The sequence below is a fragment of the Pelodiscus sinensis genome, chromosome 4 (assembly GCF_049634645.1).
Source record: "Pelodiscus sinensis isolate JC-2024 chromosome 4, ASM4963464v1, whole genome shotgun sequence".
Taxonomy (NCBI): domain Eukaryota; kingdom Metazoa; phylum Chordata; order Testudines; family Trionychidae; genus Pelodiscus; species Pelodiscus sinensis.
The window spans coordinates 35,921,686-35,936,068 of NC_134714.1; the positions used below are offsets into that span (position 1 = coordinate 35,921,686).

Genomic DNA, 14,383 nt, shown 5'->3' on the forward strand with positions numbered 1-14,383 from the left:
TTGTCTGCCTTCTGATTGAATGACTTTCAAATACACATAAAGCTGGAAACTCTGTTGGATGAGCACTTTAAGAATAAATACGTGTGCAAATATTTTGTATGCATGAGGACGTATATCTTTGCAAATTTATTCTGGTTACTTTTCTTTTCTATTAGCATTTTTTTCACACACAATTTTGCTGGGACAAAAATTGGTTAAAAGGAAAAGTAAAGAGATTGTAAATAGCAGAAGATAATCCAACTTTTATTCAAAGAAAGATTTGTGGTTTATTTAATTCAGCATTTGCTCACATCTAGATTTAACCTACTTTCAGATTACAGCTTTTTAAGTGATTATTCTCTTTATTATAAAAGAGACACTTTTTAAATGTTGTCTATTGATTTCCCCTCCTTTGTAATTAGATGTAGTGATTGAAATATCTTTTATATTGCACTGCAGCTTTCTTTTAATTAGGGTTGAAATCTGAATCTAGATAACCACGAAATTGCAAACAGCAATGAAAATAAGAGTGGAAAGAAAATGTTTAATATCAATATCCCTATGGACCAAAGTAAAAGAGTCACTTTAAACAGATTGGTATCTTTCCATATGCTTATATAGGAAAGAAATTAGATTAAAGATGTACATGTGAGCAATGGCTATATATTCATGGTTTACAGACAGGCAGTGAACCCTTCATAAAAAGGTTCTCCCTTCCCTGCTGCTCAGCCTTGTCTTCAGGGAGTAGATCATTTGCTTCGATTACTTCTTCCTGTTTTTACAGAAAGTTCAAATGCCAGAGGATATTGCTCAGCTCAGAGAAGATGGTAGAAGTCACACTGATGTGTAAGGTATTGGTCATGGAGATGGCATTGTTTTGGAAACATTATGCTTTTATATGAGTCATTCTCACACACACGCAATTCATTTTCATCTATCAGCGTTCCTCGTTTTTTAACCTAAAGGTCAAAGACATTGCTTTTTGTTTGTGTTACAAAAGAATTTCTCCTCTCCTCTCCTCTACTTATTTAATAAATAACATAATAATTGGGGATGGTGGGGGTGGAGATTGCAATTATAAGTCTTGCAGCAACAACATCAACAAAAGAACAGACACATGAAAATCTTGATGGCTGAAGAACTGGAAGGCCCAGGAGCTTGGGAATAGAGTGTGAAGACTTATTCATTAGTTTGCAGCTTTGAATCAAATTGGCTAATGCATAAACAGTCTTTATTACTAATTAGCACTCTTGTTAGCAAGAGTGCTACTAGGAATGCAAATATCACATGACTATAGAGGATGAATTTTCTTCTCAAAGCCACAGGTGATCTCTGTGAGAGTTGATGGGACAGACTAAAGGCAATTTACATTGTCACTGTGTGCTTTGTTCAGTAGCTAGAAGGCTGGGGCTGTAAATCCCATTTCTTTTCACCAACACTTCAAACTGTTAGAGTCCTTTAATAGAACACCATGAAAAATAAGAACAAGACAATGTAAAGAGGCATAATTTCCAAAATGCTTCCAAAAACTTTAAAGTGACAGGAGGTATGATAGTACCTTGTATTGGACCAGCTTTCTGTTGGTGAGAAAGTCAAACTTTGTTCTCCTCGGTGCTTTTCTTCAGGTCTGGGAAAGATACTCAGAAGGTCATGGCTAAATACAAATGAAAAAGATAGTTTAGATGGAGTAGTTAGTAGGTATTCTAAGGCACTATTCAAAATGAAATACCCTATTAACATCATCAGACACTCTTGATATTACTTCATGCACTTTGTCTCTCTAATATCTTGGGACAGAAGTGGCTACAACAACAGTACATCACTGCCTACACCAAGAATATTGTAATCAGCAGTGTCTAAAAACAGGGTTATTTGTTTTGAATAATTAATTAGTCTTCTTTCTAAATGGAACTGTATCAATTTACATATCTAGCTAATCTAATGTATTTTAAAGGCATCTATCTTTTTGGTGTCTAAGCTCCAAGCAAAATGAGGAAAGATAAGAGTCCATATGTAATTTAAATCCTTGTTTTCTTAAGCAATTAAATCTGTGAGGGTAAAGTAAGAGCAAGGACTAAAAATACATGAGTTATCAGGTTAGTAACCTCCCATCTCCCACTGCTCCCATAAAAAAGAGTTGTGAGTCAACTATTTAATAACTGAACATATTAACCCAAAATAACTGTCTGGCATTGGACCAACTATTGTCTCATCAAGCATTAATGCAAATATCTTTTAAAACCAAAAGTCAAGAGGAGATTAAAAGAAAGCAGTATGTAATGAAAACACGTCTGCTTAACCACAGTGTCAGATCTCTTTGCCACTCCAGGGTACTTCTCCCCTCTTATACTCTGTCAGCCAGAGGGCATGGGAAAGTCCTATCAGAGCGGGGGCCAAGAAGGCTATTTGGACCAGGCCTCAGGATGCAAAGGGGCCTCAAATTTTGACATTTTTCTACCAAGTCATTTCCATTTATTATACACCCTTCAGTTATAACAGAGACAACAAAAGATGCTATATATATATACACACACCTGCAAAAAATTATTTAAATCATTGTGGGACCTCGGGCCTTCACCAATTTTTTAGTCACATCCACGTTTTCATCTGTGTGACTGGCGATTGGAGTAGCTTCTGTGCTTAGTGATTCTACATTATAAAATGTTGCTTACAGTTTTTGCAAAGTTTAGAGGTTTTAAAAGTCGTCTTTAATTCTGTTACTATAAAGTGATTTTGCTTGGTCTGAGGGTGAGTTTAACTTTTAAATTAGATGTTTATCTCTGCATAGGAGATTTTTGTATTCCTCTTTATTCTTATATATCTTCGTATACAATAACCATATCAGGCTCACCTATAAGTAACCTCTTCATCTAGTTTTAGATTCACCTTTAATGGCTTTTTTTGTGATATAAACTTTTAATTTTAGTTTTTTAATAAACTTTATATCTAACCTGGCAATTACCCCATGTTAATATTCATAACAACACACCGGTTATTAGAGGAATTCAATAACGGAAACATGTTAGCAGATGAAATTTCAAGACTTTGAAATAAGGCTATAAGGACCATAAGAAACAACACTCTCACACTGTTGTTATATAATATTCATTGTGAGGTATATACAAATAAAATGTTGTATTACCAATAGCCTTTAATGAATTAATTCATTTGTGTTACTGTGTTTTAAAAGAACCCCTTTATAAAAATGAAACAATGATTTGAAAGTGGTGCAAGTAAGAGACAGTGAAAGCAATAGAGTGAAGCAGCAGTTAAGATTTTAAAGCCCACATCATTTCTCTTAGAAAAGACACCTCAGCCACAAGATGGAAACCATAGTGATAGTGACACTTCTAGTTCTGATGATGAAAACTTTGTACCCACAAATGACATTTCAATGTCATTGCCTCAAAATGAGGTCATTAATCAAGACTAAGAAATGCCAACAGTAGAGAGAGATGCAGAATCTCTGCTCGATTTAGAGACTGTGCAGGCAGAAAATGAGAACCTTGGAAATGCTGCACAGCAAGAACAAGAACTTATGATTAGCACAGGACACAGTGTAACAACAGTGGCATCAGAACCTGACACTGGACTTCTTGATAAGAACAATATTACTCAAATGCAGTCATTTCTCAAAGTTAGCTGTTTTCAGATTCCATGCTTTTCTCATTGGTCTGCTGACAAAAACTCTTCAAATGAAGAGAGCTACTAGAGCATGGAAAAGCAGGCTCTGTACTGTGTATCCTGTTTCATTTTTAACAGTAATACTTCAAATGCATCAGTACTGTCTGATCCATTTGGCTGAAGCATCAGCAGACGTTGGAGGAAGTTGAAAGATCGAATACCTCCACATGAAACTTCAGTATCGCATAAAGATAACCATGTTACATGGAAATCAGCTAGTAGAGCAGCAGTAGCTGACAGTTCAACTGAAAACCTACTCTTGAGTGAAATAAACACAGAAACTGATAACTGGGGGAAAAAGTCCTTCAGTGCATATTGAATGTCATTTTTAAATTTCTGAATGGGGATTGGCTTTATTTGCTTCCAGACAACATATCAGTGACCCTACAAACAGAAACTTTCTTGGCATACTTGAGCTTCTTAGCAAGTATGACCGACTTTTATCTGGTGATGTTAAGCATGTTTGTAAATCGTAAGAGGGAAGAAAACACATGCAAGTCCATTATTTGTCTACCCAGAATACAAAACAAGTTTATTGAGCTGTGTGGGACATATGTGCAAAGAACAATTCTTGAAGAGATACGAGATGCAAAGTACTTTTCAATTATTATTGATGCAACTCCAGACTGTTCTTAGAAAGAACAGATGACCTTGGTTGTTTGAAATGTTAAAATTGCACGAAGTTCAAAGATTTCAATTGAAGAATGACTCATTTTGTTTGATAATTTCACTAAAAAAACTTGAAAAGAAATTGCCACTAGTGTATTAGACATTCTAGAAGTCTTCAAATTAAATCTTCAAATCTGCATTGGCCAAGCCTATGACAATGGATCCAATATGGCTGGGAACTGCAACGGAATATAAGCAGTCCTTCCTGAGCAAAGTCCAAACTGTATTTACTCCAGTTGTAGCAACCACACACTAAATCTTGTCAGTACTGATGGTGCTGAATCATGCAAGGAAGCAATCACATACTTTGGAAAAATCAAGCAATTGTATAACCTCTTCAGTAGCAGTCCTAGAAAATGAGAAATTCTGAAGCAGCATCTGCCTGTTTCCATTCACGGCATGTCGACAAGATGGACAGCATGAATTGATGGCATTAAACCAGTTGCACAGCATCTGGACTCTGTGAGAGGCTTTAAGTGAGCTTGAATCTCTTACTCTCAAATCAGAGGCTCACACTGAGCTTAAGTCAATTCAGAAGTATACATCCAAATTTGAATGCATTTTAATGTCATCCATTTGGCTGAAGCTGCTAAAAATGATCCACAAAATTAATCTTGTAATTGAAGCACACAGTGCTACATTAATTGTTGAGAGGGAAAACATTGAATGACTTCTTAAAAATATTCAAAAGATTTGTGATCAATGGGATGCAATCCTTTCTGAGTCCAAATCAGTAGCCCAGGGTATTGATATTTCGTCTGCCTAACATTACAAACTAATTCAGAAAGGTACTATCATGTCAATTTTTGTTATTAATGACTACATCAAATCTTGTCTTACACGTTGATTTGAGTCACTGTGACAAATTTGTACTCTTTTTAGATTCCTTTGGTAGTTCAGAGAACTAAGTGATGAAGGTCTATATTCAGCAGCTAAACAGTTTCAACAAAAGTACAACAATGACATTTCAAGAGATCTCTATGATGAAATTGTCTTCCTGAAACCTATACATTCCACCAACTTTACATTGGACTGCAAGCCAAAATAATTGCTTCAAGAAATATTTGATCTCGGCCTGTCACAAAGATCACAATTATATTAAGCATTTTTGTCAGTCTCCCTACATCAGTGGCTTCAGGTGAATACACATTAATTACGTTAAAACAAGTAAAGAACTATCGTGGTTCTATAATGGGACAAAAACATTTGAATAGGCTTGCAGTGCTTAACATTAACAGTATTGTTGCATGTAAATTAGATTTTTCTTCAATAATAAACAAATTTGCAAACAACAAAGCCAGAAAAGCATTCCTAAAATGAAGGGTTTTGCTCGCAGTGGAAACTCACAATTAAAGTTACATTTTTAATATACATACTATTGTCATCATGTCCTTATTTATTTTATAATAAATGTGAAGCATTCATTTTCATATTTCTTTTGGTTTTACTATAACCCTATTGTTGAGCAGTTAGATACATTGAGGGCTCGGGGCTGGGGTTGGGCTGAGGTCTGTAAACTCTAAGTGGCCCAGGCCTCTATCATTCTCTGAGAGGGCCTGGGCATGGGCTTTGTTCTGAAGATGGTGCTGCTAAGGCACACACGAGGCTGAGTATACCTGGATAGAGATTGTTCTTTGACCAGCTATTTTGTGATTTTAGTGAGATTTTGAGAACTTAAGATCTTTCCCCCAGTTTTCAGTATTTCAATGACCATTAAAATGACTTTTATCATGATCTCACATTCATCCTGTTTAATGTTAAATTTCATGACAACAGGTTGTGAGATTCCAGTCCCATCAGATCCAAATCCTAATCCTGATTCAGCCTCAAACTGAAATTCTTTACTTAGCCTAAATGTCAGCTGTATCTGAACAACACTTCCACATCCCATCAGAATTTAAAATGTCACCACAAATATAACCAGGAAAACAAAACAGAGGAAGATGATGATGTGGTAGATCCAGCAAGCATTTACAACCCTCCTTCCCAATCTCCCCCCCCCCCCCAAAAAAAAACAAAACCCTTGCCTACTAGGGTATCGGAATACAGCAGAAAGGGATCTAGGGGTCATAGTGGACCACAAGCTAAATATGAGTCAACAGTATGACACTTTTGCAAAAAAAGCAAGCATGATTCTGGAATTCATAAGCAGGAGTGTTATAAACAAGACATGAGAAATCATTCTTCTGCTCTACTGTGCACTGATTAGGCCACAGTTGGAATATTGTGTTCAGTTCTGCACACCACATTTCAAGAAAGATGTGGAGAAATTGGAGAAGGTCCAGAGAAGAACAACAAAAATGAAGAGAGGTCGAGAAAACTTGTCTTTGAGGGAAGACTGAAAGATTTGTGCTTGTTTAGTTTAGAAAAGAGAAGACTGAGAGAGGCAAGGTGGATTCTGGAGTGGCATCGGGGTTAGGACATCGGCCTGGGGACACCAGGATTGGAGGTCTGATCCCTACCCACCCAGGGAGCATCATCATAGCCAGCACCAGCTACCCCATTAGGAAGGCTGGCTAAAGGACAGCCTGAAGGTTGGGAGGTGAATCGCTGTTTTCAAGTATCTAACAAAGTGTTACAAGGAGGAGGGTGAAAAATTCTCCTTGGCTACTGATGACAGGAGAAGAAGCAATGGGCATAAAGTGCAGTAAGGAGGTTTGAGTTGGACATTAGGAAAAACTTCCTAGCTGTCAGGGTGGTTAAACACTGCAACAAATTGTCTAGGGTAGAATTGTAGAATCTCTATCATTGGAGATATTTAAGAGTAGGTTGGGTAGACCTCTATCAGGCATGATCTAGATGATGGTTGGTACTGCCGTGAGGGCAGGGTACTGGACTTGATGACTTCTCAAGGTCCCTTCCAGTTCTAGTATTCTATGATTCTGTGAATGCCTTAAATGAAAATGGTACTACATTCGGACATGCATTCACATCTTCTATGGTCCTAAGTATCAAACCCATAAGAACAATGAAAGTAACATGAATGTGATAAAACATAGATGAGTACCAACGTGAATTTGGAACAAATGCTAACACTTGGGAACATAGAGAGAGGCATTTAAATACAGAATGCACTGTCTAACTATGGGTCCGTGATTCTGAAAATCTCAATTTTCAGTCTTTCTAAAGAACAAATGTTGAGGCTTGATGGATTAGTTATGAAAGTGCCAGACTTCAGCAATCCTTTTCCTGAGTTTAGAACTTGTACCTTCTAAATTCCGGATGCAGAGACTGGAATCTGATATATACAGAACAAAGAATGCTAGATTGGTATACTTTGCAAACTGGCATAACTAGCTAAAAATCCATTAGCGGAAACATGTTGTTTCATTTACATGGGAAATAGTGTTCTTCAATCTTTCCCCCCTCCCACCTTAGATTGGCACCAAATTAAAACCATGAATGAATCACAAAAGAAATTACCCTTGGTAGCTAGTAAGTAGTATTTATAGTTAGGTGTTTTTTTTTTTCTATAGTTGTAAATGTGCAGTGTGTTCTAATGTACTGGTAGTGATGAATTTCCCTGACGGATACATACTTGGTCAGTTTGGATCGGGGAAATAAGCTCCTTTGGATCGAGGTTTGTGTGGAGTTGTAATAGTATGTGTGCATTGACCCCAAGTTGAAAAAATGTTTCATTTCAATAGTTTGAAGTGGAAACTGATAAGTCTCTGCTGTTTTCATAGCTCAAGCAGTGCAGCCATGAGAAGGTTTTTGTTTTAAAGTAACTCAGGAGAGGCCCTGTTGCTTTGCAGGGGATAAGATCTAGAGTAAAAAAGAAAATATGGAGCTTTATCGCATATAGCATTTTTCACAAAAAGTGCTTCCCAAAATGCTTGACAAGGTTAAATAAGATAAATTCATGTCCAGATCTAGGCCAAGTTTTACACCAACTTCTCCCAGCATTCAAACCAAAATTAAGGGACCTTATGTGGTAAATTAATCACTAGGGCGGGTTGCAGAAGAACAAGAAACTACAACTGTTCCTTCACCCCAAAAGTAGTCAGTGGGGGCCATTAAAGGCATGACCAAGGAAATGTAGGGTAATTCTGATATAGCAGTTCACACCTTTTGAATGAAATAATAACAGATCAAGTGGCATTAAAATGCATAAATAAAGGAGGCAAGATACATTTTCAAACAAGATTTGAAAAGAGGTTACAGCTGTAGTATTTGGTAAAGTACCCAGAAGCCAGGTGGACAGGGACTAAGTCAAGAACCCTCAAGCATTCAGGTCAGTATGAGTTTGCTCAGGTTTTTGAAAATATCCAGTTCCCCTTTTGCTGATAGAAAAGTGTAGCCTATTTATCTTCATAGTGACTCTTACATATTTTTCCTGTTTATTAAGCATCTGCACCAAGAATATCACTTTTATTAGAAGATTTATTGCTCATAATAATTGCATAAAGGTTCCTCTTTGAATGCTAAATATACATGATTTGCAATTCAAACTATACCACTGGCTAATTAGCTGATTGGATGACTTAAACTTCATAAAGAAGTCTGGGAACAAAACAAGGCATGGAAGAAGAACCTTCAAGATGTAAAAACAATGAAGAGTCCTGTGGCACCCTATAGACTAACAGATTTATTGGAGCTTACGCTTTCGTGGGCAAAGACCCACTTCATCAGATGCATGTACTGGAAATTGCAGAGGCAGGTAAAAATATGCAGGCATAAGAGAAGAGTACCAAGTAAGAGTAAGGCTAGAGATAACGAGGTCAATTCAGTCAGGGAGGTTGAGGCCCACTTCTAGCAGCTGATGTGGAGGTGTGAACACCAAGAGAGGAGAAACTGCTTTTGTAGTTGGCTAGCCATTCGCAGTCTTTGTTTAATCCTAAAATGATGGTATCAAATTTGCAGATGAACTGTAGCTCAGCAGTTTCTCTTTGAAGTCTGTTCTTGAAGTTTTTTTGTTGCAGGATGGCTACCTTTAAATCTGCTACTGTGCGTCCAGGGTTATTGAAATGTTCTCCTACAGGTTTTTGTATATAACCATTCCTGATATCTGATTTGTGTCCATTTATTCTTTGACATAGGGACTGTCCAGTTTGGCCGATGTATATAGCAGAGGGGCATTGCCGGCACATGATGGCATATATTACATTGGTAGATGTGCAGGTGAATGAACCCGTGATGGTGTGGCTGATCTGGTTAGGTCCTGTGATGGTGTCACTGGTGTACATATGTGGGCAGAGTTTCCAGGGATTGGTTCCTGTTTTAGAGCTACTGTGGTGAGGTGTATAGTTGCTGGTGAGAATTTGCTTCAGGTTGGCGGGTTGTCTGTGAGCAAGGACTGGCCTGCCTCCCAGCGTCTGTGAAAGTGAGGGATCATTGTCCAGGATAGGTGGTAGATCACTGATGATGCATTACAGAGATTTTAGCTGAGGATTGTAGGTGATGGCCATAGTGTTCTATTGGTTTCTTTCTGTTGGACTAACACGACTACACCTCTGATATTCAAGATGTATAGTTCTACCTAGACAGATAAAGGTTAGGATAGAGAACTGAAATGAAGAATAATATGTACTTTGATGACTATACCCTTTGTACTATCTGCATGCCATTATAAAATGTCCCCTGAGAAATTGTGAGTGAGCATGAACGCAGGCGTTAGTTGAAAGTATTATAAGACATGCATGATAATCTTGCCTAGCCTAGCCTACTCACCTAATTAAATCCTGGTTTCTACGCTGACAATTTAATCTTCAAGCAGTAGCACAGTTTGATATTTTCTCTTTTATTGAGATTTTGAATGCTGAAACTCTCATCTCATAGGGAAGCTAGATTTCATGGTGGTGGGTGCCAAAAAAATGCTGCTATTAGTTGTGCAACACTTTATTTTAATAAAAGTTAAATCAAGGCTAATTTTGTTTCAGTGAGCCCAGGATGCCAAATGCTGTTGGCACATTGAGCTCCAAAAGACCTTTCATTTTAGATTTCTTCCACACACAGCAGTTGGTGGTGATACAATCTCCAGGATCAGACCTCTGTTTGAAACCTCGCTTTGATCTTTGGAGTTTAAAGAGAGGCAAGATGGCATATTAGACAAATCCCAGATTGCACAAACCTTGTGTCAGTGTTCCTCTGAGTTAAAATAGTTAGGGAGTGACAGGATGCCTTGGGCGATTAATAGCAGGACGTGAAGTCTTTCACCTCTAGCATACTAAATCAAATTCTGCCTAGCTTGGTACTAGATAATCAAATGTATTTATTATCTGATGGCAGTTTGGTGGCCTGTGTAAAATGAATTGGTAACTCCAATTTATTTCCTAAAGGTGTGGGACCATGTAAATAAAATAGCATCATCAGTTCAAACTCTTTACTATCAGTTCATGAGAAGAGGCTGTGTACAAATGAGGATTAGAACTGAAATATCCCTGTTGTCCATAGAATGTTACCTTCCAATCAAGTTTTTATGGGTGGGGATGTTTGAAACATTTTGTTAGTCTATAAAGTGCTACCAGACCATTTTTTTTCTGTACAGACTTACTTGGCTCCCCCCTGAAGCTACATTATTAGTTCAGCAGTTATTCTGTGGATAAAAGTAGTATTTCACTTTGGGCTGTCAATTCAGCACATTTCAGGAACTATGGATGCTGTCTTTCCTTCTACATTTCTTGGTGCTTAGCATGCACAGGAAAAAAAATGCTGGGACGTTTTTTGTTCATATGCCTCCTTTTTAAAATCTTCTGATACTTCTGACAAAGTATTAGAAAGTCACACACAGTACTTCGTATGATCACTCTTGGTTAGAATTTGACTCCTATCGGTCTTATCTTTCATACTCAGGGTATTAGAGATGGGACCCAAAAACCCCTCTTGGTTCTGAACAACTTTGTATTCTGGGAAAGTTCAAATTTAAATGTGTGTTTTGTGGCCAGACTTTATTTCTTAAATAAGCTGATTCAAACTACATCTGAACACCATGAAACCTGGGGAAAATCTGTTTTTTACAGAATAGGTTGGTCCACTTCATAAAATTACAAGTCAAATTCAGCAGAGTTACCATGTGGATAAATGGAACAGCTTTATACCCTCAAAAACAGCACACTGTGTGCCAGTATTATGGGGGGAAATTGTGAGTATTCTTGCTAATCTGAATATAAACTTTGGTTCAATCATTTTCATAATCTTTTTCCCAATAATGTTTTTAATGATCAAGCTTCAGCAATGCAAATGGTTAACAGAACTAAATTTTTAGTCCGAATGCTCAAACACTCACCCAAAAATGAATTTTGAGATGAACAGTAACATATTTTTAATTTATGCTGCCTTGGTTTCTTCTGTAAATCAATCGATCCAAGAATAGAGTTTGGAAATCTGAAATATGGAAATTCTTAGTGGACTTTCTTCTGTCTCCAGTTATAGAGGAAAAACTATTACAGAGAAAAAAATCCTGAATAATTTTGAATAATTAATAAATTAGAGAATTTCTGTTTGCAAGTGAGGGCAGAAAGTCATTGAGTCAATTGTCTGTTGAATTATTTGCTGACATTATTTGTTGAATTGTTTTATTGAGAAAGAGGATAGTAGACAAGACACAGGCTTTAATTTATTCAAATCTTTTCAATGTGAAATGAGTTCTTTGCATTGTGAGCAAAAACTCTGCTGTACATCTTCTCCTAAGGACAACATTTCTAGCAGTACAAGCAAACTCCTGCTACTGTAGTGCTGTATGCTTCACGGGTACCAACACAAATCCTGTTGTGAAGCAGTGTACCTCTGGCCCACAGGCACGGTTGCAATCTAATGAAGCATCATGACTTCTGCCTAATTGTGGTCCCACCACCTCTTGGTACTTTTAAACAAGACATTTCCATTATATTCAGAATTTTGCTCTGAATTCTTCAAAGGGATAAGAGCAAGACAATTTTTCATTTAAAAAAGTAATGCTAATTGCTGAATTTTTACAGTGACCAACATAAAAAAGGAAGAAGCTATTTGCATATATAGATAAGTCACTATTTAATATTTATGTTGTGAAGGATTTCCATAAAATTAGAACTAAAATAATTATAACTCAAAATGCCAGTTTTGCAGCATTTTACTTCAAGTTCAGTGGAGTTATTTTTGATTTACTTTGGTGCAGGAGAGAAAAGAATAAGCCCACACTCTTACCTCATCAAACAATGTCATGTTGTTCTTGCGATGGATTGACATTTTTGATGTTCATTCAGTGTCATGTGTCCTGGCATAAGCTTAGGGTTGCCAGCTTTTATCATTTTACTATGAAACGCACAATACTTGGTATTTTTCTTAAAAGCCTCAGCTTCTTGATTCATTTGGTTAGTTTGGAATAGCAGCTTACTATTTTTCATGATAATTTCTAGTCCTGAGAGTGGAAGAGAAAGTTTGATAATGAGAACTGGCAGAACAATAAAGGCTCAAGAAATATATTATATTAGCTATACATCACATGATGTTTTAGAATTAGCTTGGTTACTTGCAGGAACCAATCCTTAAGCTGCATATTGTGTCTGTGCATTCTCCACACTCAACCAATGCTTTCTCTCACCTCTAGATTCCAAATGTGTCTTGTCCATTGTTAATAAATGATTTTCTGGGTATTCTTATCTTAGCAGGCTCAGGCATTCTGTCTTTTTAGCCTACTGACCTATTTAATTGTCTTATTTAGTACAAATATTCTGTTTTCAGTCTAATGATCTCTTTACCTCCCTAATTCTGTTCTTCAAGACATGAGACCTCCCTCTATGTGTTAATTACTCATATCAAGCCAGGTCTTAGTTACAAAGAGTTTTAGGACAGAGCTGCTTGTCCCCAACTAGAAGACAGAAACCAGCTCCTGGAAGGAAAAAGAGTTACATGTGAGTTTTCTTCAAACTTCTCTTTTAGCTCCAGAAAAATTCCATTTCACGCTAAACCTATTAGAAATATTTTCAAGAGCCAGGGGAGTCCCAATTCCTCTTTACAACTTTAAAAAGACTGAAGTTTAGCTATGTTTGCTAATTCCATTCACAAGTATGGATCTTTAAAAACAGGTTTTTTTGGTTTTTCAGGCACTTTTAGCAGTAAATTATTTAAGCACCCTTCTGATGGTCAATACATTAAAAATGTTTTTGTCAGACCCCCAAACGTCTGAGAGCAATCAAATATTTAAATTAATTAATTAAATACTCCAGAATCCATGTTTAAAATAGTATCTAGTTTTTAGAAAATATTTAAAATCCCTCAGAAATTTGGATTTGATCAAGGCCTTTTGTTTGCTGAAGCTTTCAGACTTTTGTCCAAAACAAAACATTAGGGCTCAGTACCACAAGAAGCAAGCTTTCCATATGGTCCTTGATCTTTTGCCAGATCTGCACACTCAGATTTACCATTCCATCTGTCATCCAATTACACAAACTCTGGTGTTTCCTGCACTACAAAGCATTTTCATAAGCCCAGTGTGCAGGCAAAGAAATATTGAAGGGCAAATCAGGAGGTGGCAGACATGGTTATATTGAACATTGCCTCTTTTACATTAGAGCTGGTCACATAATTTGCAGTGAAACATTTTTCCATCAGAAGATTCTAATTTGCTGAATTTCTCACAACATGGAAAATCCCATTCCATTAAATGTCTAGAGGCAATGTTCTGCTTAAGCCAGACTAGGAGGTCAGAGGAATGTGAGGCTAGGCAGTGGCTGTATTTGGAAAGGTGGAAAAAAATCATATTACTTCCTTCTTCTTAGCCTATGCACAATTTGCTTCATACAGCACAGAACCAGCATTCATCAACCTAATTTGGTCCTCTGGATGAATCTTTAGTTTCCCCAGCTTGGGCCAGATATTTACATGTACTATGGCTATGTCTACATTGGCACCCTTTTCCATAAAAGAGATGCTAATGAGACACTTCGGAATTGCAAATGCCGCGAGGGATTTAAATATCCCCCGCGGCATTTGCATGAACATGGCTGCCGTTTTTTTCCGGCTTGGGGTTTTGCCGGAGAAAAGCGCCAGTCTAGATGAGATGTTGCGGAAAATAAACCCTTTTCCGGAAGATCCCTTATTCCTACTTGAAAGTACTTGAAAGTAGGAGTAAGGG

The 14,383-nt window shown here is 37.2% G+C and overlaps 1 protein-coding gene across 1 annotated transcript in view; it reads right to left on the bottom strand.

Moving 5' to 3' along the window:
• Positions 1 to 840: 840 nt before the first annotated feature.
• The window catches only part of FLRT2 (fibronectin leucine rich transmembrane protein 2), a 148,452-nt gene continuing 134,909 nt past the window's right edge, over positions 841 to 14,383 (bottom strand). The window contains exon 2 of the transcript XR_012903347.1: positions 841 to 1,633. The gene's annotated coding sequence lies outside the window, so the exon portion shown is untranslated. The remainder of the gene's footprint in view (positions 1,634 to 14,383) is intronic.